Source organism: Sus scrofa, chromosome 1 (genome assembly GCF_054392235.1).
Source record: "Sus scrofa isolate SSC_HxYL_T2T_F1_AM1 chromosome 1, Sscrofa_HxYL_maternal_Yorkshire_Landrace_v2.0, whole genome shotgun sequence".
Lineage (NCBI taxonomy): Eukaryota > Metazoa > Chordata > Mammalia > Artiodactyla > Suidae > Sus > Sus scrofa.
Window position 1 is genome coordinate 113,252,065 of NC_139383.1, and position 26,442 is coordinate 113,278,506.

Sequence of the window (26,442 nt, forward strand, 5' to 3'; positions counted from 1 at the left end):
TGGCCTACCCCACAGCCTCAGCAACACCGGATCTGAGCTGCCTGCGTCTGTGACTTACACCTTGGCAACTCCAGTTCCTTAACCCACTGAGTGAGGCTAGGGATTGAACCTGAATCCTCAGACACTGTGTGTCCGGTTCTTAGTCCGCTGACTCACAAGGGAACACCTCACCCTATTTTTTTTTTTTTTTTTTTGGTTGCATAACAGGGAAGTGTTTATTCATCCTATTCTTAACAAAGCAGTCAGAAAGGTCCTTTTTATAAGTGAATCAGCTCCTGTACGCCTTTCTTCAAAACACTCCAGGGGCTCCTCATTTCACTGGCAGAGATCTCTCCTCTTGATCCCCCGCCCTCTTCTATACCCCACCGCTGGTTAGCAGCCTTCCGAGGCGCCCCCACGCCCCTCCATGTCCTCCTTCTTTCACAGTCATCCCCTCCATGCCTCATCTCATACCTTCTCTGACCTCATGGCTCCCGCTCTTGCTCCTCCTGGTCACTCCCCTCCAGCCACGTCAGCTTCTGGGCCAAGCCTCAACTCCATTGGTGCGCTTCTGAATTAGGCCGATTGGCTGGTGGTTCCCTCTGCACTTGATCACTTCACCCAGATTTCGAAACCCCTCACACATTCAGGGCTTTGCTCCCATGTCCCTTTCTCAATAATCATCCTAGCTAAATACCTACCGTACGTGTCTCTCTCCAGCCATTCTTGCCTGTTGGTGCGAGTAGGACTAATAATAGTTTTAGAGACTACCTGCTGGAGGAAACGCTTGGAACTCTCGCGAGACCCAATGCTCAAGCAAAGGGCGGGAACCCGGGGAGTTCCCTGTTCTCCAGCGGCAGGATGCTGAGAGTGACAGGCCTTGCGGGAGTTCGTGGAAGCCCTTGCTGCCTTCTTCAAATGGTCCAAGAGCCGGAGTGTCGCTGAAGGGGTGAGTGCTGTGCTGTTAGCCGGCCAGCCCTGAGGAGAGTGCTTCCCACCTAGAGAACTGGTTCTCCACACCGCGCGGCCTTCCCTCACGGTGACTCAGTGATCCAGATGCCAGGGCACCACAGGGACGCAGCGTCCTGCCTCCTCAACCCAGCCCCAGGGCGTTGAAAGTGGTGGAAAATGGTGGAAAAGGCCCTAGATGCAGGCCACACACTGACACGTCAGGGACACAGAGATCTGGATGGGGTGATGGGACAAGTGGTGGCTGCCGATGAGGAGCGTTTGAACAGGTGATGTTGGGTGAGTAAATTGCCTCCTTCGTAAAGAGAACATAAAAATTAAAAAAAAAATAGCTGAGTTCAAGTATATATACTTCCATTTTTGCCAGCTATTACCAAGCCACCATTCAGAAAGATTTTTCTAATTTACATTTTCACCAACAGTGTGTTAATTCCTAGCTCCAAACCCTTGATAATAGTGCCTTATTTAAAAGAAAAAAAAAATCTTTGCTGATCCTGTAGGCAAACAATGATGTATTATTACTGTTTTATTTATTTTTTGCTTGGCCTGCGGCCCGTGGCAGGTGGAAATTCCCCCACCAGGTATTGAATCTGAGCCCACAGCAGTGACCGGAACACTGCAGTGACAACGTCAAATCCGTTTTCGTTTTTGTATCTTTGATTACTATTGAGGATGAACATCTTTCTACATCTTTATTGGTAATTTGTGATTTTTATTTTTATGAATTGTTCTTTTGTTTATTTTTTTTTAAAGTGGCAGCTTATGAAAACTCTTTTTGAATTAACCATTTCATAGCATTTCACATTGCATCTATCTTTTTTATGCTGTTTTTCTGGTGATGTGAACATTTTAAATGTTTAGATAGTTAGCTGTGTCCACCTTTTCTTTTATGGGATCTAGTTTTGTTGCTTTGCTCTTCATATGAATATTTATCCATATTTTCAGCTAAGTTTTCTGGGATTTTGGTCATTTCACCCAAGTATGTAATCTGGTGTTTATTCAGGTTTAATAGGTGTGATATGTTGCAAAAATGGCTATATTTCTCCATGCTTCTCAGTAGGAAATGCCCCTCTATGCAGTGTGAAGTTGCATCTCTGCCCATGAAGAGGTAGAATCTGTGTCGCCAGCTCTGAAGTCTAGGCTGGCTTTGTGACTTGCTTTGACCAATGGAATGGAGTGGGAGTGACACTGTATAGTTAGGAGGCTAGCCCTTAAGAGATCTTTTACCTCTTCCTCTCTAGGAACCCTAATCTGCCACCACATGAACAAGCCTGCTGGGTGAGGAGAGGCACCTTGTTACTCTCCATCACTCCAGCTGACAGCAAGTTAACTTCCAGAGATGTGTGTAATGTTGTTTTAGATCAGTTGGTCCCTAGCCAGGATATCTGTTGAGTACTAGCGACAGCAGCAGACATGTGAATGAGCCCAGCCTAGACCCAAGAGGAGCTGCTCTGCTGGGTCCAATTTGCTGCCCCACAGAAAAGCGAACTAAGTAAATGGTGATTATCTTTAAGCCCCTAAAGTTCGGAGCTTGCCTTGTTCTATAGTAAAAGGTAACTGTTGTATAAAGTAGGGAATCTCATTTTGTTTATCCAAGGGTTAGCATGTGGTCTAACATCATTAATGAATAGTTCATTTTTTCTCCACTAATTTGAAATGTCACTTTTATTACATGGTCTTGGTTCTGCCATTATGTTCTATTGATTTGTCTGTCCTTTGTGTAATAGCCTTGCTCAGTGATATGTTTCAGTATCTGGAAGGATAGGTCTCATTTCATTACTCTTTCATCCTACAATTTTTAGCTATTCTAATATTTTCATTCTTCCAGATAACTTGGTATTATTTTTCCATATTACAAAAAATATACATGTTGTACATGTTGGGCTTTTGAATAGGGTGTTATTAAGCATACAATTTGAAAAGTATTGGGAGTTCCCATTGTGGCACAGCGGAAATAAATTCAACTAGTTAGTATTCATGAGGATGCGGGTTTCAATCCCTGGCCTTGCTTGGTGGGTCCGGGATCTGGCATTGCTGTGAGTTGTGGTGTAGATAGCAGATGTGGCTTGGGTCCCACGTTGTTGTAGACCACGGAACAGCTGAACTCTGCAGAAGGCAAATATCTATGGACTCAGAGTTCTAAGGTACAGAGTTTCCTTCAAAGACAAGATAAAGGACTTATGCATTAACCATGTTTTTCTATAAACAGCTGCAATATATCCTAAGGATACCCCCTTTGGTATCACTAAGAAAATGACCTCATTATTGCCTACGCCTGTTTCTGCCCGCTAATCTTTTCACCTTCCTTAATCCCATTAATAATAACCTCATCACCTTCTTAATAAAAGTCATGTGGGCTAAGCCTAGGCACCTTTGTTCTGCGGAACAGAGTGCCTCCTGGTCCCCCACTTTCTAAATATAAGTGTCTTGTGTGTTCTGTTTTACCAAGCTATCCATCTTCCAGAATTTCCCGTTTCCCCGAAGTGCTGGACATGGCACCACTTGCTGTGGCTGTGGTGTAGGCTGGCAGCTGTATTTCTGATTCAACCCCTAGCCTGGGAACTTCCGTATGCCATGGGAGAGGCCCTAAAAAGACCAAAAAAAAACAAAAAACAAAAAACAAAAAACAAAAAAGAAAAGCATTGACATTTTAAAACTATTGAGCTATCTAGATAGACAATATTTTTGAATAATTTGTTAAGTCTTATTTTATGTAGTTCAGAAGAATTTTATAGTTTTTCTTATATAGCTTTCTCATATTTCCTATTAAATTGATGCTTGGGTATTTTATATTAAAAGTAGAATTTTTCATTATATTTTACAGTTAATTATTTTTAATTTTTAGGAAAACTATCAACCTCAATATATTAATTGTGTAACTGACTGCCTTATGAACTCTTTATTTTAAGGAAAATATTTAAAATTGAACTTTTTAGCTATTTGTAAATCATATCATTGCAAATAACTTTTCCTTCTTTCCAATATTTTTTCCTTTATTTTGTCATTGCATCTTATTGCTTTGGTTAGAACTTTCTGTTGCCTGACTAGGCTTGCCTGTGAGTGCATTTGAGACAGGGCTTAGGGATCTCAGAAATACACCAGAGGGCCTTAACGGGGCTTGAGGGTCTTCTGTGGCAGTTAAGTATAAGAGCCAGCAAAATGTGGGTGATGAGTTTTCCTATGATCCCTTGTGTCCCCATGAGCTATACTATATCAGAGGAGGCATCATGGTTTACCAGGTGAGGAAATTGTTCCCAAATAGCAGAACAACCATTTGCAACAGTCTCTGGGATTGTCTCTGTTTTAGCAGGACGTGCATACATGCATGTACACACACACACACACGAGTTCTAGGGTGAAATAATCTTGGAAACATGGCGTTAAAGAATATTGAACAGGTTTTCTTACATAGAACATTTTTTTTTTTTTTTTTTGGTCTTTTTGCTATTTCTTGGGCTGCTCCCGAGGCATATGGAGGTTCCCAGGCTAGGGGTCGAATCGGAGCTGCAGCCACCAGCCTACGCCAGAGCCACAGCAATGCTGGATCTGAGCCACATCTGCAACCTACACTACAGCTCACGGCAATGCCGGATCGTTAACCCACTGAGCAAGGGCAGGGATGAACCTGCAACCTCATGGTTCCTAGTCGGATTCGTTAACCACTGCGCCATGACGGGAACTCCTAGAACATTTTTTTAAGTGTCTCTGGTATCCTGACCCATTTGAGTCACATTCGTTGAGCACCTATCACGTGAACTAGTATAATGGTGAACACCAGAGACATGGTACTCTAGAAGGGGACACAATGCTAATATAGATTGTGACTCTCTAGGAGGAAGAGTAGAGTATCAGCATCCCCCAAATTTACACCATGAATCCTTTCTGGAGGAACACCTTTAACGCCTTTCATGTTTGGGACATTGCAATATCAAAGGAAAAGAAGTGGGAGGAAAGCTGGGAGGGTGCGGTATGGCTATTTGGTCTCTGACTAAAGAACATTTAACAAGTTGAAACAAAGACAAAGAAAGGAAACAATGCACACCAGGGAAAGTGTTTATAAATGAACAGTAGAGCCAAGTGGAGGTGAGGTGAGAGGAAAGAGATTCTGAATTGCTCCTACCCTCCAGAGCCCTTCTCTTTCTTTTCCTCCCTCCTTCCCTCCCTTCTTCCCTCCCTTCCTTTCTTCTTTCTTTTTCTTTCTCTTTCTCTCTCTCTCTTTCTTTCTTGCTTGCATTGCCTCCAAATTATTTGGAAACTTCTATCTCCCTTCTCATATATATACTTGATATTTAAACATTTTTTCGCATAAGCTTAGGTAGTGGCAAATAGGCAGTTACCAAATTATTGCATGTGGGCTTCAAATATATTTTTGAAGTTGTAGATTCACGTTATCTAGTCATAAAATATGCCTACTATGTACTTCATCGACAAAACTGTTCCTCATTTTCAACCCAAACAGCCAAATCATTCCAAAAAGGAGTGGTTTTCTTCATTTTTTTTTTCCCCAATTCCATTCAGAAACATTCCTTTGACAGCCATTCCACTTCCACTTCTGAATTCTCATTCTAAAGTGGAGGGAACAAGCACACAAGTAACAGAAGATAAAGGCTTGGAGACTGCCTTGAGTGTGTCACTGTGATGAAATAAGTGTTACCTCCTTCATATTTTCTACCTTACTCACTTTGCTTTGCTTTCAAGATATGCCTTCTCATGTTATCCACGAGTTTTGTGACCTGGAGGTTTTTTTCAGCCTGGGGCAATGCCTCAGAGTAAGACTGTCTTTCCTTTGTAAGAAGGGAGAGGATTGTGAAAGGGGAGGGAGCAGGTGACTGTACCACCATCAGAGGCCTGCATATAGCAATCACTTTTAGGAAAAGACAAGGAAATTGAGAATCTAGTGTCCATGACCACATATGTGTCCCCTGAAATCCTTTCAACGTCCTATCGTACTTGTACCCAGTTTAAAACATCACTGGTAAATTAGCCAGAAAGTAATGGAAGGAAGGCACTTCTGATTAAGTTCATGGTTGGTGCTGAGGCCTTTGTTCTTTGTTTCTTCTCAGGGAGGCACTCCTAAATTCAAAGCCCAGGTTCAGTGGTTTTAGCCCACTTGGAGGGATGAATCTGCTGGATGAAGAGCCTAGAGCTGGAACTCATAGACATTTGGGTTGGGAGGTAGGAGGTCCAATATTAGCACCTGGGGTTTCTCCTGTTACAGAGGAAAGAAATCCTTACTGTGTCTAACTTGCATTCTTCTGCTTTACCCTTTTTTTCTGTGCCGTCAGGTGTCCCTACATCCCCCAGCCCCCAGGTTTCAGTATAGCAGGCTGATTTATACCTACCACAGTCCTCCCTTTGCTGAGCCCACCAGTCCCAAGTAAAGGAAAGCTCCCCACCCCTGGCAGCAGTTGCCCCAAGTGATCTCGATCCCACATTTCATGCAAACTCTCCAGGTCCTCTCAGCCTTTCAGCTCTGAGAGAATGGATCATTGTCTAGATATTTCCCTAGATTCCTTCAGATTCCTCTTATTACACTTGTAATGTTGTCAAGATATTTTTTTTTTCCACTGCAAGAATGGAAATTCCTTGGGAACAAATTTTTTTTTCTCTTTATTCATTTTTGTTTCCTCTGCATTACCAAGAATGGGGTGTCACACATAGTGGGTACTCAACAAATATTTGAATCAGTGAATTTGGAGTGACATAGTATACATATAAATATATGACCTATGCCTTAATAAGACTTAGGCCCCACAAGTATAGAATGAAATTCATGTAAAGAAAAATATGAACATCAAATTTAAAACTAAAGTTTTTAGCAGTTATGATAGCTATTACTCGCTATGCATTATTGATGAAAAAAATCCATGGAATTTGAGTGGGTGGCTCCTTGTTTTGATACACACATTTGTGGTTAGGATGTTGAGCCTGAAACCAGAGACTGAAGCCACCCTGTCTCTGGGCGTCAGATGGCGCTCACACACCATTGGAGAACAAACTGCCCAAGTCTGAAGTTTCTGTTTTACCAAAGGGGAGTGCTGTGACTTTCCACAAAATTCTGCAGCAAATTGATTTCCTGCAGACTTCTGAGCTAGAGCTCAGTTCTCTGAAGGAGGTTTTAATACACACACACACACACACACACACACACACACACACACACACATGAATCTGATTGTAAGATACCCAACTCAGGCTGTATTGAAGGCCAAATCCTATTTCTGTCTGCAGCAGTACTGTCTCTTCTTGCTTGGTCTTTGTGCCTTTTAAACAGCTTTCTTAGGGAGAATGAAAAGACCAGAGGAAAAGCAGAGAAGGAGAGCTAGAGAGAGAGGGTATAATCTGGACTCAGGAATCACTGCCAACCTACAGAGAAACTCGAGGCGCAAGGATTTTGGACACAGCACTTGCCCTGGGCAAGCCTGGGTTTCCTTGTATAGTGAATGAGGATGATACCTCCTTAGTGCTGCTGGGTCTGTGGGGAGGTGCGTTTTTACTTCGTCTTATTAACTCTCATCCCTAGCCTTGTACCTTGATCTCTCTCCACCTGCTTTCTCTCTTCACTTATTCCTGGAGTCTTCATGATCAGTCTGTGGGGATAAAGTGGTTAAAACAAAACAAAACAAACAGAACAAAACACAGCAGGCTATACCACCTACCACCTAAGTTGAGGTCCTTTGTGAGCCTCAGTTTACTTATCTCTAAAATGGGGTAACAGTATATACTTAGAAAGATTGTTGTATAAGATTCGAACAAGATAATAAGTATGTGGTGAATAGCTTTCTTATACCTCTGAATAAAAACAAATACAGGCTAACACTAATGAAAAATTTGAGTCTAAAATCTTCATTGATTCATTTTCAGTCTCATGACTTCTAAGCTGTCTGTCTCATCTATTTCTCTTTACTTGAGCAGATGCTTTATGACATGACTGTTTTTCTATTCATTCTTTTTTTTTTTTTTAAGGGCTGAGGGCCACACCCATGGCACATGGAAGTTCCCAGGCCAGGGGTTGAATCAGAGCTACAGCTGTCAGCCTACGCCACAGCCATAGCAAGGCAGGATCCAAGCTGCATCTGCAACCTATACTACAGCTCATGGCAATGCTGGATCCCTGACCCACTGAGCGAGTCCAGGGATTGAATCTGCATCCTCATGGATACTAGTAGGATTAGTAGAGGAACTCCTCTCTTCATTTTTTTATGAAACAGATATTTAGTGAGCACTCAACATGTTCCAGACGCTTCTGAGTATACAACAAGAACAAAATCCCTGAATTCATGGAATGCATGTTTAGTGGTAGAAATAAATAATTAACAAGTAAACAAACAATATATAATCACAAATATTTACCAAAGAATGTTTAGGTAAGATATAGTTCATATATCTGACTGAAAACCAGTGCAGACTTATAGGGAATAAGTTATTTTTAGGTAACACTGGTGTTAATGCAAGTGGAATTATCCACACCACTTATACTCCACCCATAAAATCCTAGACAGGTTTACACCTGCCAATTGCTGATTCTTGGGTGTATGTCACAAAGCAATGATTAGCTCCAAAATTCTAATGCTTCTGTGAGTTGTTATGAAAGGACGATTCCAAAGCTTCAGGAAGGGAGCTCTTGTGGTGGCTCAGCAGTAACAAACCCGACTTGTATCTGTGAGGACTCGGGTTTGATCCCTGGCCTTGCTCAATGGGTTAAATGATCTGGCATTTCTGTGAACTATGGTGAAGGTCACAGATGCAGCTCAGATCTGTTGTTGCTGTGGCTGTGGCATAGACCAGCAGCTACAGCTCTGATTGGACGATTGGACCCCTAGCCTGGGAACTTCCTTATGCGACCCCCAAAAAAAGAGAGAGAGAGGGATAGACCAAAGCTTCAGGAATGATGTAGAGGCAGCATTTTGGCATATAGCAGAAAATCACTATTTTATGAGTGGAGTGATCTCTTCACATTCCCATCTGTATTCACCCCTCCTCTGTAAGAGATGAAGTTAAGAGAGATTTTATGGGTTTTTTATATGTTGGTGGATAACTAAAGAAATGCCTAAATAGAATGATTTGAAGTTAAGATCTCTGCTCAAAAAAAATCTGTTATGGGGATCTAGAATGCCACCCAGTGGCTTCGTTTCCTCATTTTAGGTAAAACCTTAGCCTTGTAGCCTTCCTTTGAGTACAGATCTGCTAATCAGTCATTGTATTAGGTTCTGGGAGAGATGAAGAGAATACAAGTTTTTCCACCAATCACTTGGTTCATTCATTCTACAAGTATTTTCTAAGCACACACCATATACCAGATACTATGCTAGGCTCTGGATAGATCAAACAGCTAACATTTTGAATGCTCACTGTGGACAGGCACTAACTGTTCAAAGTGCTTTTTGTGAGTTAACGCATAGGCTCACAATCTCGCTTGGTAAATCAAAAAGTAAGATCCAGAGAGGTTTAGGTGATCTAACCTGAGGTTACATGGCTAGGAGTAGCAGTGACAAGGTTCAAACTTTGGTATTCTGGCTTCAGAACCCCAGCCTTCATGGGTCCTGCCCTAGACTTCTAGCCTAGTTGGGGGGACAGAAATTAAAGAGATGAGCTAGAATCCAACAGGGCTGTAATGGGCGGGGAAACAAGGGGAACTACCACAGCTGGCTGCAGGGAGGAGCTGGGAAGCCATCACCAAGCAGGAGACAGTGGCGGTGGGGCCTCAGCTTAGTCACAACAATCAAAACGTGAAAAAGCACCTCTTCCCTAGCAACTCACTTTGCTGTTAAGGTATATCATGCTAATGAGTTCTTTGGTACTGAAGTTTTAAATTATTATTTAAAAAGTAATATGATACAAATAAAGTTTTCTTTTTAATTTAAAAATATTTTTTATTTTTGAAATTTTCCTTCATTCTTTCTTTATTTTAGGGCCACACCTGTGGCATCTGGAAGTTCCCACGCTAGGGTTTTTTATTTTTTTAATTTTTTTTTACAGAATAAAATACATATATTTAAACACAATTACATTCACACAGATTATTATATCATGGATCTTAAGAAAGAGATTAAGTGACTCCCTCTGGAGAAGTGGAATGGAAAATATGCTGAGACAAATAGGAAATTTATTCTATACTTTATCCCATTTTGTATGGCTTTCATCTTTACTACTTAGTATTATCTATTACATTTCAATTTTTCTTTAAAAATTAGCATTATATTAAAATTGTGTATATTATGCAACTAAAATTTATAAAAAAGAAAGCCTTATATACCATTAAATATTTTATATAGCATAATAAAAAGAATAACTGGTAAGAATAAAAAAAATATACCCTCTGAAAATAAGTAAAATATAAAATGCATAAATTGGTTAAAAAACAGTGTAAATATATAAATATGTCCTCACCATTTGTTACATCTTATCGATTCTTCAATATAGGCATTACACCATTCTAGGTGATGTGATAAACAAGACATTATAGACCTTACATTGTACCATGCAGAGAAATGGTTATTAATAATACAATTGTAGAACTGTATTATATAATTGTACAGTTGCATTATTTAATTATAATTATCATAAATACTTTGATGGAGAGGAAATCAGAATCAGATCTAAGAAGACTTCAGCATTCCAAGAATGATGTCAAATGACCCCCTTCATGGTGGATTATGCACTTATTTACTATGAGATATATTTCTTCTCCAGAGATTCCTTGCTTGTGTATCAATTGTAGATTTTTGGTTTGCAGTTACTCTGAAGTTTTGATATAAGAGTCTATATGTATATGAGATTGTTTTCAGTTGTTGTTCTCTTAATTGCAAGTTCATCTCCAGTGTCCTGCATTTGTACCCACCTCTTCTCATGATATCTGATTTTGGTGGTATAATTGTGCATGGATGATTTCATATCTTTACTTTCCTGGTGAGCCTTGTCATTTGTGGGATTTTTGTTTCTGATTGCGGCCTTTTCTTTTCTGCCTAGAGAAGTTCCTTTAGTATTTGTTGTAAGGCTGGTTTAGTGTTGCTGAATTCTGTCAACTTTTGCTTATCTGTGAAGGTTGTGATTTCTCCTTCAAATCTGAACGAGAGCCTTGCTGGGTAGAGTAATCTTGGCTGGAGGTTTTTTCCTTTCATCATGTTAAGTATATCATGCCACTCCCTTCTGGCCTGCAGAGGTTCTGTTGAAAAATCTGCCAACAGCCTTATCGGCAATAGCCTTCCCTTGTATGTGATTTGTTTCTTTTCCCTAGCTGCTTTCAAGATTTTCTCTGTCTTTAATTTTGGTCAGTTTGATTAGTATGTGTCTCGGGGTGTTCCTCCTTGGATTTATTTTATATGGTACTCATTGTGCTTCCTGGATTTGAGTGAGTGATTCCTTCCCCATGTTAGGGAAGTTTTCGGCTATTATCTCTTGGAATACTTTTTCTGTCCCCTTCTCTCTCTCTTCTTCTGGCACCCCATAATACAGATGTTGGTGCATTTAATGTTGTCCCAGAGTTCTCTGAGACTCTCTTCATTTGTTTTCAATCTTTTTTCTCTTTTCTGTTCTGCATCCGTAATTTCCACTAATCTGTCCTCCACCTTGCTTATTCGTTCTTCTGCCTCCTATATTCTGCTCTTAGCTGCTTCTAGTGAATTTTTTATTTCAATTATTGTATTTTGCATCTCTTCTTGTTTAAGTTTTATATCTTGTGTCTCTTTTCTCAGTGTTTCCTGTAAGTTATCCATCTTCGCCTCCAGTTTATTTCCAATGTCTTGCATCATCTTCAGCATCGACAGTCTAAAGTCTTTTTCCTGGAGGCTGAGAATCTCCTCATGGCCTAGCTTATTTTCTGGGATTTTTCCTTTCTCCCTCATCTGAGTTATAGTCCTCTGTCTTTTCACTTTTATAGGTTTTTGGTGTGGTGACCTTTTTACAGATAATAGAGTTGTAGCCTCTCTTACTTCTGATGTCTGCCCCCCTGTGGCTGAAGTCTGTATGGGGGGCTTGGTGTAGGCTTCCTGATGAGAGGGGCTGATGCCTGCCGCCTGGTAGGAGGAGAGCCTGGTAGGAGGAGCCGATTCTAATCCCTCTGGTGGGTGGGGCTTAGTCTCTGGATGGGATTAGAGGCAGCTGTGTGCCTGAGGGGTCTTTAGGTAGCCTGTTTACTGAGGGGTGGGGCTGTGATCCCACCTGGGTTGCTGTTTGCCCTGGGGCTTCTCAGCAGCTGGCTGACGGGTGGGGCCAGATTTTCCCAAAATGGCCACCTCCGGAGAAAGGCACTGCTGCTGAATATTCCCGAGAGCTTTGCCTTCCATTTCCTTCCCTCACGACAAGCCATGTTCATCCCTGTTTTCCCAGGATGTCCTCCAAGAACTGCAGTCAGGTTCGACCCAGATGCCTATGGAGACTTTGCTTTGCCCTGGGACTCAGTGCACGTGAAAGTCTGTGTGCGCCTTTTAAGAATGGGGTCGCCATTTCCCCCAGTCCTGTGGAGCTCTTGCGCACAAGCCCCACTGGCCTTCAATGCCAGATGCTCCAGGGGCTCTTTCCCCCTGTGCCAGATCCCCACATATGAGAGTTTGATGTGGGGCTCAGAACTCTCACTCCTGTAGGTGAGTCTCTGTGAACCAGTTAGTTTCCAGTCTGTGGAGCTTCCCACCCAGGAGATATGGGGTTGTTTATATCCTGAAACCGCCCCTCCTACTTCTTGATGTAGGTTTTTAAGGTTTCCGATCCATTTTGGCGAAGAGTGCTCAGTCTTTAGTTGTGAATTTTGTTGTTTTTAGGAGAGAATTTGAGCTCCAGTCCTTCTATTCCACCATCTTAACCCCCCTCCTCAAGGTATTTTTTTTAATTTCACTTTTGATTTCCTCATTGACCCACTGGTTTTTCAGTAGCATGTTGTTTAGTCTCCATGCACTCAGTTTTTTCTCATTTATTTTCCTGTGGTTGATTCCTGGTTTCATGCCATGTGGTCAGAGATTAATACCTGAAATAATTTCTATAGTCTTAAATTCGTTTTTTGCCCCATTATTTGGTCAGTCCTTAAGAATCCAACAATGGCATCTTGCTTCTCCTGCAGGCCCAGACCTCCTCTCAGATTCCCTTGACTGTGGTGCTCTGCTCCCCAGCCCCTCAGGCTGTCTCCACACAGCAAACCCTAGTCTTCTCCCTAGAACTGACCTCTGAAAACTGAGTTTCAGTGCCCATCCCCCACCAGAGCATCTCAGGGTGTGATGTCCAGGGGCAGTGGTACCCATGATCTGTACAGCTCTCACTCTGCTTTGTCCTCTTCAGCTGCTCCACATTTCTCTGAGACTTTGAGGTCCGTCTGTCTTAGCTGATCTCCCCTTCAGTTAGGTGGCTTCCCAGGGTGTGGGTTCCTTTCCTCTTCCACAGCTCCCTCTCAGGAGTGCTAGTCCTGTACTGATTCCTTTTCTCTCTCCCTCTTTTTCCCCTTTTGTTCTACCTAATTATGAGGAGGGTTTCTTGACCTTTTGGGAGGTTTAAGGTGTTCTTCCAGCATTCAGTAGATGTTCTGTGTAAATCATTCTACATGTAGATGGGTTTTTTGATGTGTTTGTGGGAGAAGATGAGCACCATGTCTTACTCCTCTGCCATCTTGATCCCTCTCCTCTGAGAAAGGTCAAATTTGATGTTTATGTTGGACTTAAATGAAAAACCTAATGTTCTACTAAAGCAGACTCTTACAAGGCACAAATGTAATATAAGCCAAAACAAAACATAATCATTTAATATTATTCTATCTGACCATACATCAGATCTTACTCATAATGAAAAACAAGTAGATGCAAAAAAAAAAAAAAAAACCCACCAAATAAACATCTACATAGAGCAAAAATAACTTTGGGGAGTAAAGTGAAGCAAGATGAATACTGTTCACCTAGACATCACCAGCTGGCTCCATGTCTCTAAATTTAATAGATCAGAAGTGACCATTTTGAATTTTCTCCCCCATTCCTCAGCTTCTGCCTGTCCCATTTTTAAAAACTCCCTTTAAAATACCTGGATTGCAGAGATAAATAGAACCAATGAGGCAAAGCTGTTAATAGTGACTTAGGAAATTTTACAAGTCAAATCTAAATCTTCCTGGTCTAAGCAGGAACTGTCCATGGTCCCCTGTTGTGAGTAGGAATTGTCCACAGTACCCTGGTGGAAAACCTTGGAGAGAAGTGGGGGTGGGAGAGGTATAGTGGGTCCAACCTTCATTTTCTCAGCCCCTCAGTGCACATAGGGCCAGCTAAGCAGTTCTGGAAGGCAGATGGACAGAAGGAAATTCTAACTCTACTCTTGCACCTGGGATTCCTCCTTTCTTGTGTACTTTTTCAAAGCCCTTAGTCAATCTAAATCCTGCTGGTCAGAAGTTTACCTCAGAAGACTGGAGTAGCAGAGCTCACCCCTTCACACTTTTCCTTCTGTATCTGCCTCACTGAGATGTGTCCTCACTCTGATCTTGCCTTTCTCAGTCACCTTATTTCCCACCCTACAGTGCACCTGTCTCACTTCACTTTGATCTAGAGGATTTGGAATCTAAACTTTATCTTTTTTACTCAATTCTCAATACTATTCACCAACTGTTCTCTCTACCAGCCAAGCATAAATGCTTTTAGAACCATTTTAAAATAAGTCACTAAACTCAGAATTGCATCCTTTGGAAAATATCGCTATGAAAATGTTGAGAGCAGATTTCCAACAGCAGCTGCACACTAAAATCACCTATTAAATCCTGGAGCCCAAGCCACAATCAGGACCAACTTAGAAGGACAAACTCAGAAGTCCTGGGAGAGACACTCAGGCATTTAGTGGTAGACATTTCTAAATACCCTCCTAGACATTTATAAATACCCTCCTAGTGGTCCCAATGAATGCCATGTTTGAGAACTACTCTGTGGAGACTCAGAACATGCTGCCAGAGATAAGCAAAGTGGACATTCAGTTCTACTTTGATTCTGAAAGAAAAAAATGCCAGTGATATGAAGCAAAAAGCCACTTTGGCCTTATTTCTAACACTCCTCTATAACATCTGTTCAATCTGTATTTTAATAGCATAATCTTTTAGACCCAAATTATCCATAAGTTTTAAAAACTTTATTGTAGTTAAATACCTCATCTGCTTAGAAAGAAAGATGCAAGGAGAGAAGAGAAAGCAAAGAGAAAACAAAAGCTATTTGCCTTAATGGTTGTTATTTATAAGTTTTATGTTTTTATATATCTCTGTCTTAGATATTCATGCTCTGATTTTGGAGGGGAACTTTTGAGAAAGAGAGCTCTTACAGAAAAGCAAGTCAATGTTTTAATTAAAAGTAGAAATTTAATAGCTGACAGAAAGGATGCATTGCACCCTCAATTAGAGAAGAGCTGGGACACAAAAGGTGATAACACCAGACAGAAGCACAAACAGAGGACTCATCAAAGAAAACTGCATCAAACCAGAAAAACTACCATTGCTGGAGGACGCACAAGCTCAGAGAATTCTCAAATTATAAAAGAACATTTAACCAAATATAATTATAAATACAACTCTAACTACCACACCCACACAGACCCTAGGGTTTACTCTGAAAAGAAGCAAATATATGTTATATTTTACTATGATCTTCATAGATTAGTTTGAGAAGATAGGCATACAGCTCGGGTAAAACTTTTAACTGACCCAGAGGGATAAAATTGTATTCAGAGATATTTAATATTTGAATAGCTGAAGAGTATCCCTAAAGATAAAAGGCCCTGAAAAGAGCAAAAGACTCTCCCATCAACAATAAAAAAATCATACTGTTCCACATGAAGCATAAGGCCCTCTCAACACTGTGCACTTCAGTATCTGGGTAGATTGTGGCCTTGGGAAAGCACTTCTCTTCATTAATTTGGACTTAGACTACACTGAATATAAGAATAGCTTTTGTCTACTTAAAAGAGACACATGCACCCGCATGTTCATTGCAGCCCTATTCACAATAGCCAGGACATGGAAACAATCCAAATGTCCATCGACAGATGATTGGATTCGGAAGATGTGGTATATATACACAATGGAATACTACTCAGCCATAAAAAAGGATGACATAATGCCATTTGCAGCAACATGGATGGAACTAGAGAATCTCATACTGAGTGAAATGAGCCAGAAAGACAAAGACAAATACCATATGATATCACTTATAACTGGAATCTAATATCCAGCACAAATGAACATCTCCTCAGAAAAGAAAATCATGGACTTGGAGAAGAGACTTGTGGTTGCCTGATGGGAGGGGGAGGGAGTGGGAGGGATCGGGAGCTCGGGCTTATCAGACACAACTTAGAATAGATTTACAAGGAGATCCTGCTGAATAGCATTGAGAACTATGTCTAGATACTCATGTTGCAACAGAAGAAAGGGTGGGGGAAAAAACTGTAACTGCAATGTATACATCTAAGGATGACCTGACTCCCTTGCTGTACAGTGGGAAAATAATAAAAAAAAAAAAAAAAAAAAAAGAATAGCTTTTGTCCTTGTGAGTGGGATATGAGTGTGTGTTGGTGTGTGTGAGTGTACACACACTCCATTAATTACCTAAGTGGTCCACTGGAGAAAGAAGAGGCATAACTTCACTGCAGCAAAAGCCAACACTGGGGTCTTCTGCTCATATCTCTTATGGGTAACTCCAGATGCAAAAACTCAGAATTTGGCAAAGGTACAGCTGGCTGCAGGTTGTCATGTCTAAGGACAGTGCTGGAGGAGAGATCCAAGGGTGAGAACTACTTCTGTAGAAGAAGGAGTACCCATTTAAAAGAATGAAGGTGTACCTTAGGACCTGTCTTTCTCTGTGTGTGAGTGTGTCTGTCTGTCTGTCTGTCTGTCTCTCTATGTCTCTGTCTCTCTGTACCTCTGTTTCTCTCTCTCTCTCTCTGAAAGAAGTCACTCCTAAGATAGTAAAGCAAACACTGTACCTAGACAATGTCTATTAAAGGACTGCATCCCTCTCAATTTCAAAGATTTTTAATAATTTGGTCTCTTCTCCTGAACTCTGAGAATAGTTACATTACCATCAAGGTTTCATTGTTTTCTACCTTTTTTTATGGCCACATCTGTGCCTTATGGAAGTTCCTGGACCAGGGATGGAATCTGAGCCCTAGTTGTGACCTAGGCCACAGCTGTGGCAATGCCGGCTCCTTAACCCATTGCACCGGGCAGGAGATCAAACCCATAACTCTACAGCAACCCAAGCCACTGCAGTTGGATTCTTAACCCACTGCACCAGAGTGGAACTCCTATAGTTTTCACTTTTTTTAATCATCCCTCTGTGGCAGAGATAGCTCACTATTCCTCAAAATTCATTCTCTTCTCTTTATTATAATAAAGTATTTTGAGTTTCAGCCAGCTACTTGGCCACCCAGAATATTGACAGCATTCCTCTGCCTCCCTTGCAGCTAGGCAGGACCATGTGACTAAGTTTTGGCCAACAGGATGGTTATGAAAGTAATGTGTGCAACTTCCAGGCCATTCCATTAAAAGACTCTAGCGATACAGACATGATGGTGCACCACACTGGACCTTACGACGGCAGAGCAATAAGGCAGAAAAGTCTGGGCCCCTGTCCCCATTTTGAAAGAGAGCTGCCCTAACAGCTCACACTTTTATATGGTAGAGAAGCAAATCCCCATCACAGTTAAGCCATGATTAATGTTGGGTCTCTGTTTCTATAACTAAACCTACATCCCAATGAAGGTAACCTCCAGTTTATTCTTTCAGCAATGTTTCGTGTTGGTAATATAGTAAACAATAGAATAACAGAGCAATAAAAGATACTGTGTCCTTCTCCACACCACCATTCAGCTGAAGCCAACACAATGGTAGCAGTGTCATATCATGAGGATGATGATTGTAATGTCCAAAAAGTGACAACCCATGTAATGAGCAGAGCTTCAGGGCCATGTTGAGAAAATTGACCAGGAATACATGCTACAGAGTAAATATGAGGTAAAACAACCTATCCCTAAATATACTAAAGGAAGAGATGTCTTCAAGAGAGAGATTGACACTTGGGTTATATTTCATTTTGGACAAACTGGGCTGGGAACAGATGGGTTAGTGCACAAACTTTTGTGAGGCAGACTTGAGATCAGTTTATTCTGTCACTGACTAGCTGTATGATTTTGGGCAAGTGATTTGACTTCTCTTAGCTTAAATGTCCTCATCTTAAGTTAGTAATAGCTACTTCATAGGGTGATAAGATGGATTGTGTTAAATGATGAAACTCAGTATTTGGCACAATGCTTAGCATGTATTAAGTGAACAATAAGTAACCTTAAAAAAATGCTCTAGCCAGGAAAAAATCTTACTTTTCCTCAAAGACAGACATTATTAATTATTGCTTTAGGTCACAATATACCTCTGCTCCTGAAGGACCCTCTTCTTCCCCACCCCTGCTGCCCAATTTGAACAGAATCCTACCTTCTCATAGGGTATTAGCTGATTACCCTCACCGTTTTCTGAGCTCTACAGCTCTCATCTTGTCTGTATCACTATTGCCACTTAATCCCACAATTTTTCATTATAACTTAAGACTTTTATATTTATCAGGTCTAAATATCAGAGCTCTTTTCCTTTAGTTCACACATCCTATTTAGCCCAACATGGTGTGCTCCTAAAATACTCATTAAAGGGATAAATGATACCCTTCAAACAAATGTGCATGTGCAGTTTACAGAGAGCCAAGTAGAATAAATGTCATTCTATTCATATACTGAGTAACCACATGGCAGAATACCTTAAACTTTAAAAAATCAAATTAATGGAATTTTGACATTTGCAATCATGTACAAAGCCAATACCATGTACTTTAAAGTTTTCCTTGACAGGAATAGCTGTTTCCCTTGACTTACCTCCCTAACAGCAGGTAGGTTCTAACTGAAAACTCAGCTCCCTGCACAGCTGCTTCCCCTGCCATTTCAATGCCCCTTGTGATGTTACATTTTATTTGGGTTCTAATGAAATAATATTTATTTATTTTTCAAACATTTGTGTGCTAAGTAACACTTAGGGCATCAAAAATAAATAATTGTTAGGAATTTCCAATATAGCAGAGTTTGCTACTCACTTATCTCTTGGTGAACTTTAATATTTGTGCCTTATATTCCAAGAACAAATCCAGGGGAGGATAAGAGACAACTGCATCAATTGTTGGGCTAACTTTATGAGAAGGTATAAACTGTTACTTGCACATGAATTGACTGGAATTAATGTTTTAGTACATAAACCAATCTGGGTAAATCACTTAGAATAATCCCTGGCAACACAGGAAGTACATGACAAGTATTAGCTACTACTGGTAGTAGTATTCATATTAGTAGTGTTATTTAGAGTTAAAATCACAATATTCAATGCAATGTCAAAAGTAATTCAACCTCAGCTATAAGTATTGACAATATTTGAAACCTAGAAAAGCGTAAAGGTAAAAAGCAGAGTGTAATAAGCTTGGTGTAGTTGTTCAAAACTGGGAACTTATTAAATTAAACTTTTGGGATCCAGAGTTAATTAGGAACACAAAAATTAGAGTGTAATGAATGTATTATGTAAATATATTTCTTATGTGTGTTTTCACTTTTATCACAAAACAGTAAAAAGGAGACAGGAATGTTCCAAAAGGATACATTTAATGAACGATATATGGAGCTCTACACATTTATGAAATATTATATATATAAAAAGAAGTAAATGTATTCAGATTATTTAGCTCATTGGAGATTTTAAAAGGATAAACAAATGTCTAAGATGATAAGTTGTATGTTACATATATATCAGGAGGAAAAAATTTTAGGTGTACACAAAGCAAGACAATATTCTCAAAGGGGGCAAAAATCATGCTGATACCTATACATTTTTGTAACTTTAACGTAAATGAAGTTTATGCAAATGTGTTATCAGTCCATCACAAGGGGAACTGATTTTTAAACAAAATAGGATTAGGAAAATTGACTTGCTGACAAGCCTAAAAGGAGAGAAATTTACAGGTACACATTCAAGATTCCCTTGTCTTGGAGTTCCCATTGTGGCACAGCAGAAATGAATCCAACTAGGAACCATGAGGCTGCAGGTTCGAACCCTGGCCTCGCTCAGTGGGTTAAGGATCCAGCATTGCCCTGAGCTGTGGTGTAGGTCACAGATGCTGCTCGGATCCCACGTTGCTGTGGCTGTAGCATAGCCCACCAGCTACAGTTCCAATTCAACTCCTAGCCAGGGAACCTCCATATGCCACAGGTGTGGGCATAAAAAAACAAAAAACAACAACAACAACAAAAAAGATTCCCTTGTCTTATAAAGGAAGACCTACCCTAGATATATGGTTAACTAGAAGCTTCTGTTCAAGGAAAAGGGTAACGAGTTGAGTTTAAAGAAATATGAAATATGATGTCATAATATGAAAATATCAGCAATTCAAAGCAGTGGCTGTTCACTAGTGAGATGAGTGGTATAGATCCTAAGCACCACAGGAGTTCGACATGAGGGTGATGGAACTGGTGGTAAGGGAGGCTTCCTTACAGAGGTGGACTATGAGCTGTGTCCTTCAGGACTCTAGACAGGCAGGAGGAATAAATGATGATGTTGTACTTCAGGGAAAAGAGATAAAAGATGCAAGATTCTGAGCACATAGAAAGTTAACTGATAAAGTCTCACAATGGTGTGCTAAATTTATTCATCCCTTTTCCCCTTCAATATCTCTTTCCATTTCTAGTCCTTGTAATCAAGTCCATGGGGTCATGGGAGAGCTACACACTATCTGGAGATATCCACTCTGTCCAGCTCCTACAATTGACCCAGAGAACAAAAAAGGCTAAGGGTGAAAAGCAAGAATATAAAGTGAGGCTCTTTACATACAGTATACCTGCTATGTCTTACAAACCCAAATGGCATTCATCACTTCAAAAAATACTTTGTATATGGGAATTCCCATTGTGGCTCAGATTCAAGAGCCTGACTAGTACCCATGAGGATGCAGGTTTGATCCCTGGCCTCACCCAGGGGGTTAAGGACCCAGAGTTGCTGCAAGATGTGGCATGGGTCACAGATGCAGCTTGGATCTGGTGTTGCTGTGGCTATGTTGTAGGCCGGCAGTTGCAGCTGTGATTAAACCCCTAGCCTGAATTTGCCTGGGAGAGAGGATTAAGATGATGGAATAGAAGGACTGGAGCTCAACTTCTCTCCTAAAAACAACAAAATTCACAACTAAAGACAGCACTCGACAGAGAGAGGACAAGATGGCGGAGGAGTAGGGAGACATGCTCGCCCTCTCCCACAAACACAACAAAAAAAGCACATTTACAGAATAAATGACTCACACAGAACAGCAACCAATCGCTGGCAGAGGAACCTAAACTCCAATAATGGCAAGAAGTTCGTGACATTACTGGGCAGAATGGGAGAAAAGAGGAGAGGGAGAGAAGGTGAATCCGAGCGGGACGGGCGCTCCCGAAAGGGAACTGCGGAGGAGAAAGGGTTCCAGCACCCTGGAAAGTCACCTACCGGGGGAAAGATCAAACAAACTGGAGAAAGATGCAGAGAAGAGTATAGCAGTAACTTGGAGTACGGAAAAGCCGATCAAGAACCCAACGGACCATCTGAACTACGGGCACAGTCACCAAAAATTGAGACGCCTGGGTGGGGACTGGGCACCGAGACCTCGCCTCTGAAGGTTAGTCCCCGAGAAAGGGCCGGGGGACGCCTGGGGGGGGGGGCTGGGCACGGAGACCTCCAAAGGTTAGTCCCCGAGAAAGGGCTGGGGATGCCTGGGTGGGGACTGGGCACCAAGACCTCGGCTCCAGAGGTTAGTCCCCGGGCTGAGGGGGCGGGGCAGAGCGGAAACTGCTTGGGAGGTCTAGAAACCATTTGACGGGGCAGAGACTGCCTGGGAGACTAGAAAACAAAGCTGTCGCAGAGGAAGGGAACAATACTCTAGGAGCGGGGAAGTGGAAAGCCGCATCAGAGGGAACCTGGGAGAAGAGCCTGGTCTGTGCCCATGCTGGGGAGGGGAGAGAAGAAGGGGTAGGTCCCCATAGAATACCCCCCACGCCACAGCAAGCTTACAGGCCCGCTAGCTAGCTGAAAGCTGTGCTTCCCAGTGCATCCCCTCCCCCCACCCCTGCCATGCCCTTTGCTCTCACCGGACCTGGGGCTGCCTGCCATCCAGGAGGGCTGGCTTCAAAAATCGCCTGAAGCCTACCACCGCAGGGGCTGTCCCTGCACAGGCCTGCTTGCCCTTTGGAGGGGCCACACTTCCGCAGAGCAGCACCAAACACCACCAGCTCCTGAGAAAAGGCCTGCAGCCCAGAAAAGCTAGAACAAGCCTAGCCAGGCCGTGAAGAGATCGGCCTAATTCTCGGATGGTTTTTCTGAGTCGGGCTGCCCCAGGGAGGAGCCTCTTGGGTCTCCAACGGCCCTGCTACCCGCCCAAGCCCCCAGGGTGTGCTGAGACCTAGTGGACCAGCTGCATAGGACTGCCAGCTCCAGGCAGGACCCCCTGCAGCCCAGAAAAGCTGCAACAAGCCTGGCTGAGACAGGAAAAGATCTCAGACGGTCTTTCTGAGTCGGGCTGCCCTGGGGAGGAGCCTCTTGGGTCTCCAACGGCCCTGCTACCTGCCAAAGCCCCCAGGGGGTGCCCCACTCCCGCGGAATAGCTGCTCAGCACCACCAGCCCCCTGGAAGAGCCCCTGCAGCCCAGAAAAGCTGCAACAAGCTCGGCCAGACTGTGAAAAGATCCGCCTACATTCTCAGGCTGTCCTTCTGAGTTGGGCTGCCCTAGGGAAGAGCCTCTTAGGTTCTCAGTGACCCAGATAGCTGCTCCAGCCCCCAGGGGGTGCTGCACTCCTGAGGAACAGCTGCCCAACACCGCCAACCCCCTGCAAGAACCCCACAGCCTAAACACACCAGAGCAAGCTCTGCATGACCAAGTGAAATCTGCTACCATCGTGGTGTGGACCTCCCAGTCCTGTCTGCCCTCAGGAAGCCCTCCTTTGCTTCAAAGAAACACTGTTAGCCTCAACACTCCAGAAAAGCCACACTGCCTCAAAAAAGATTGACCAACAACGCCAGACTTAGGAAATATTCCACGGCAGTGACAAGGCAAACACTGCCTGATAACGGAGAGTACAACTCCCTCAGGAGAAAGAAAACAACAAGCAAGATGAAGAACCAGTCAAACCAACAGGAGAACTCACCTAAAACAGTCAACAATGAAACAGATCTCTGCAGTCTGACAGACCTGGAGTTCAAAAGACAAATCATGAAAATACTGAAGGAATTAAGAGAAGATATGAACAGTAATGCAGATACCCTCAGAAAGGAGCTAGAAAATATAAGGAGGAGCCAAGAAAAACTAGAACATTCATTTGCAGAGATGCAAACTGAACTAGGGGCAGTAAAAACCAGAATGAATAATGCAGAAGAACGAATCAGTGATATGGAAGATAGAATAATGGAAACCACTCAATCTGGTCAAGAGACAGAAAACCGAATCAAAAAACTGGAAAGCAATATAAGAGACCTATGGGATAATATAAAGCAGGCCAATCTATTCATGATAGGAATTCCAGAAGGAGTAGAAAAAGATAGGGAATGGAAAATATATTTGAAGAAATTATCGATGGAAACTTCCCAAATCTAAAGGATACTGGGTTCAAGATACAAGAAGCACAGAGGGCCCCAAACAAACTGAACCCAAACAGACCCACACCAAGACACATCATAATAAAAATGGCAAAAGTTAGTTACAAAGAGAGGATCCTAAAGGCAGCAAGAGAAAAACAGAATGTTACCTACAAGGGAACCCCCATAAGAATATCAGCTGATTTCTCTACAGAAACACTACAGGCCAGGAGGGAATGGCAAGAGATATTTAAAGTGCTCAAAGGAAAAAATATGCAACCTAGAATACTCTATCCAGCAAGAATATCATTTAAAATAGAAGGGGAAATAAAAATGTTTCCCAACAAACAAAAACTTAAAGAATACAGCAACACAAAACCCAGGTTAAAGGAAATATTGAAAGGGCTTCTCTAAACCAAAAAGAAAGGAAGGAAAGGGAAGAAAAAAGAAAAGAAAAAAAAAGAAGAAGAAGAGGAAGAACTAGGACTGAGGAAACCGCAATCAGAGAGCAGTCACTCAAATAAGCCAGCATACAGATTTAATCATGAACATACTTCAAACAAAATAAAATTAAAAAGAAAAAAATAAAAAAGAGTCATCAAAACCATAAAATGTGGGCAAGGGATGTTAGGAAGTAAATAACCCTTTTTGTTTGTTTGTATGTTTCACTTCTTAATTTTAATATAGTAATGAAGTGTTTGAACTTACAGGACCATCAGGCTAAAACACACAATTATGGGAAGGGGTTAGCATACTTAAAAAACAGGGCAACCACAAGCCAAAACCAAATATTGCATTCGCAAAAAATGAAAAAAAAAAACCACTCAAGCAGATAATAACAGGAGACCATCCAACCAAAAAAAAAAAAAAAAAAAAAAAAGAAAGGAAGAATGGAGAACCATAGAATCAACTGGAACACGAGGTTCAAATGGCAAAAAATAATCATCTATCAATTATCACCTTAAATGTCAATGGACTGAATGCCCCAATCAAGACACAGACTGGCTGAGTGGATAAAAAGGCAAAAACCTTCAATATGCTGCCTACAAGAAACTCACCTTAGGACAAAAGATACATATAGATTGAAAGTGAAAGGGTGGGGAAAAATATTTCACGCCAATAGACAAGACAGAAAAGCAGGAGTCGCAACACTCATACCAGACAAAATAGACTTTAAAACAAAAGACATAAAGAAAGACAAAGAAGGACACTGTCTAATGATTAAGGGATCCATCCAAGGAGAGGATGTTACTATCATCAACATATATGCCCCAAATATAGGAGCACCCAGATACATACAACAAATATTAACAGACATAAAGGGAGATATTGATGAGAATACAATCATAGTAGGAGACCTTAATACCCCCCTCACATCAATGGACACATTCTCTAGACAGAAAACCAATAAAGCAACAGAGATCCTAAAGGAAACAATAGAAAAGTTAGACTTCATTGATATCTTCAGGACACTACATCCAAAAAAAGCAGAATACACATTCTTCTCAAATGCTCATGGAACATTCTCAAGAAGCGACCACAAATTGGGACACAAAGCGAATCTCAATAAATTTACGAGCATAGAAATTATCTCAAGTGTCTTCTCTGACCACAATGCCATGAAATTAGAAATCAACCATGGGAAAAGGAAAGAGAAAAAACCTACTCCATGGAGACCAAACAACATGCTACTAAAAAACCAATGGGTCAATGAGGAAATCAAGAAGGAAATTAAAAACTACCTTGAAACAAATGATAATGAAGACACAACCTCTCAAAATCTATGGGATGCTGCGAAAGCAGTGCTCAGAGGGACATTTATAGCAATACAGGCCTTTCTCAAAAAAGAAGAAAGATCTCAAGTTGACAACTTAACCCTCCACCTAAATGAATTAGAAAAAGAAGAACAAAAAAGTCCTAAAGTCAGCAGAAGGAAGGAAATTATAAAGATCAAAGAAGAAATCAATAAAATAGAGACTCAAAAAACAATAGAGAAAATTAATAAAACCAAGAGCTGGTTCTTTGAAAAGGTGAACAAAATTGACAAACCCCTGGCCAGACTCACTAAAAAGAGGAGAGAAAGAACCCAAATAACCAAAATTATAAATGAAAAAGGAGAAATCACAACGGATACAGCAGAAATACAAAAAACCATAAGAGAATACTATGAACAACCTATACGGCAACAAGTTTGACAATATGGAAGAAATGGACAATTTTCTAGACTCTTACAGCCTGCCAAAACTGAATCAAGCCAAAACAGACCAACTGAACAGACCGATCACTAGAAATGAAATTGAAGAGGTCATAAAATCACTCCCTACAAATAAAAGTCCAGGACCAGATGGCTTCACAGGCGAATTCTATCAAACATATAAAGAGGAATTGGTTCCCATCCTCCTTAAACTCTTTCAAAAGGTTGAAGAAGAAGGAATACTCCCAAAGACATTCTATGAGGCCACCATCACCCTCCTTCCAAAACCAGACAGAGATACCACCAAACAAGAAAACTATCGCCCAATATCATTGATGAATACAGATGCAAAAATTCTCAACAAAATCTTAGCCAACCGAATCCAACAACATATCAAAAAAATTATACACTATGACCAGGTTGGGTTCATCCCAGGTTCACAAGGACGGTTCAACATACGCAAATCAATCAGCATCATACAGCACATTAACAAAAAAAAATAAAAAATCATATGATCATCTCAATAGACGCAGAAAAAGCATTTGACAAAGTCCAACATCCATTCATGATCAAGACCCTCGCCAAAGTGGGTATAGAGGGAATATTCCTGAATATAATCAAAGCCATTTATGATAAACCCACAGCAAATATAATACTCAATGGGGAAAAACTGAAAGCCTTCTCACTC

At 41.4% G+C, this 26,442-nt stretch overlaps 1 protein-coding gene across 2 annotated transcripts in view; it reads left to right on the top strand.

Moving 5' to 3' along the window:
• The first annotated feature begins 656 nt into the window (after positions 1 to 656).
• Positions 657 to 26,442, top strand: part of LOC146406302 (uncharacterized) — a 134,778-nt gene continuing 108,992 nt past the window's right edge. The window contains exon 1 of one of the 2 annotated variants that reach the window (XM_084966689.1): positions 657 to 928. The gene's annotated coding sequence lies outside the window, so the exon portion shown is untranslated. Of the gene's footprint in view, positions 929 to 1,004; positions 1,228 to 26,442 lie in introns of those variants that run through there. The other variant, XM_084966693.1, reaches the window with a different exon arrangement.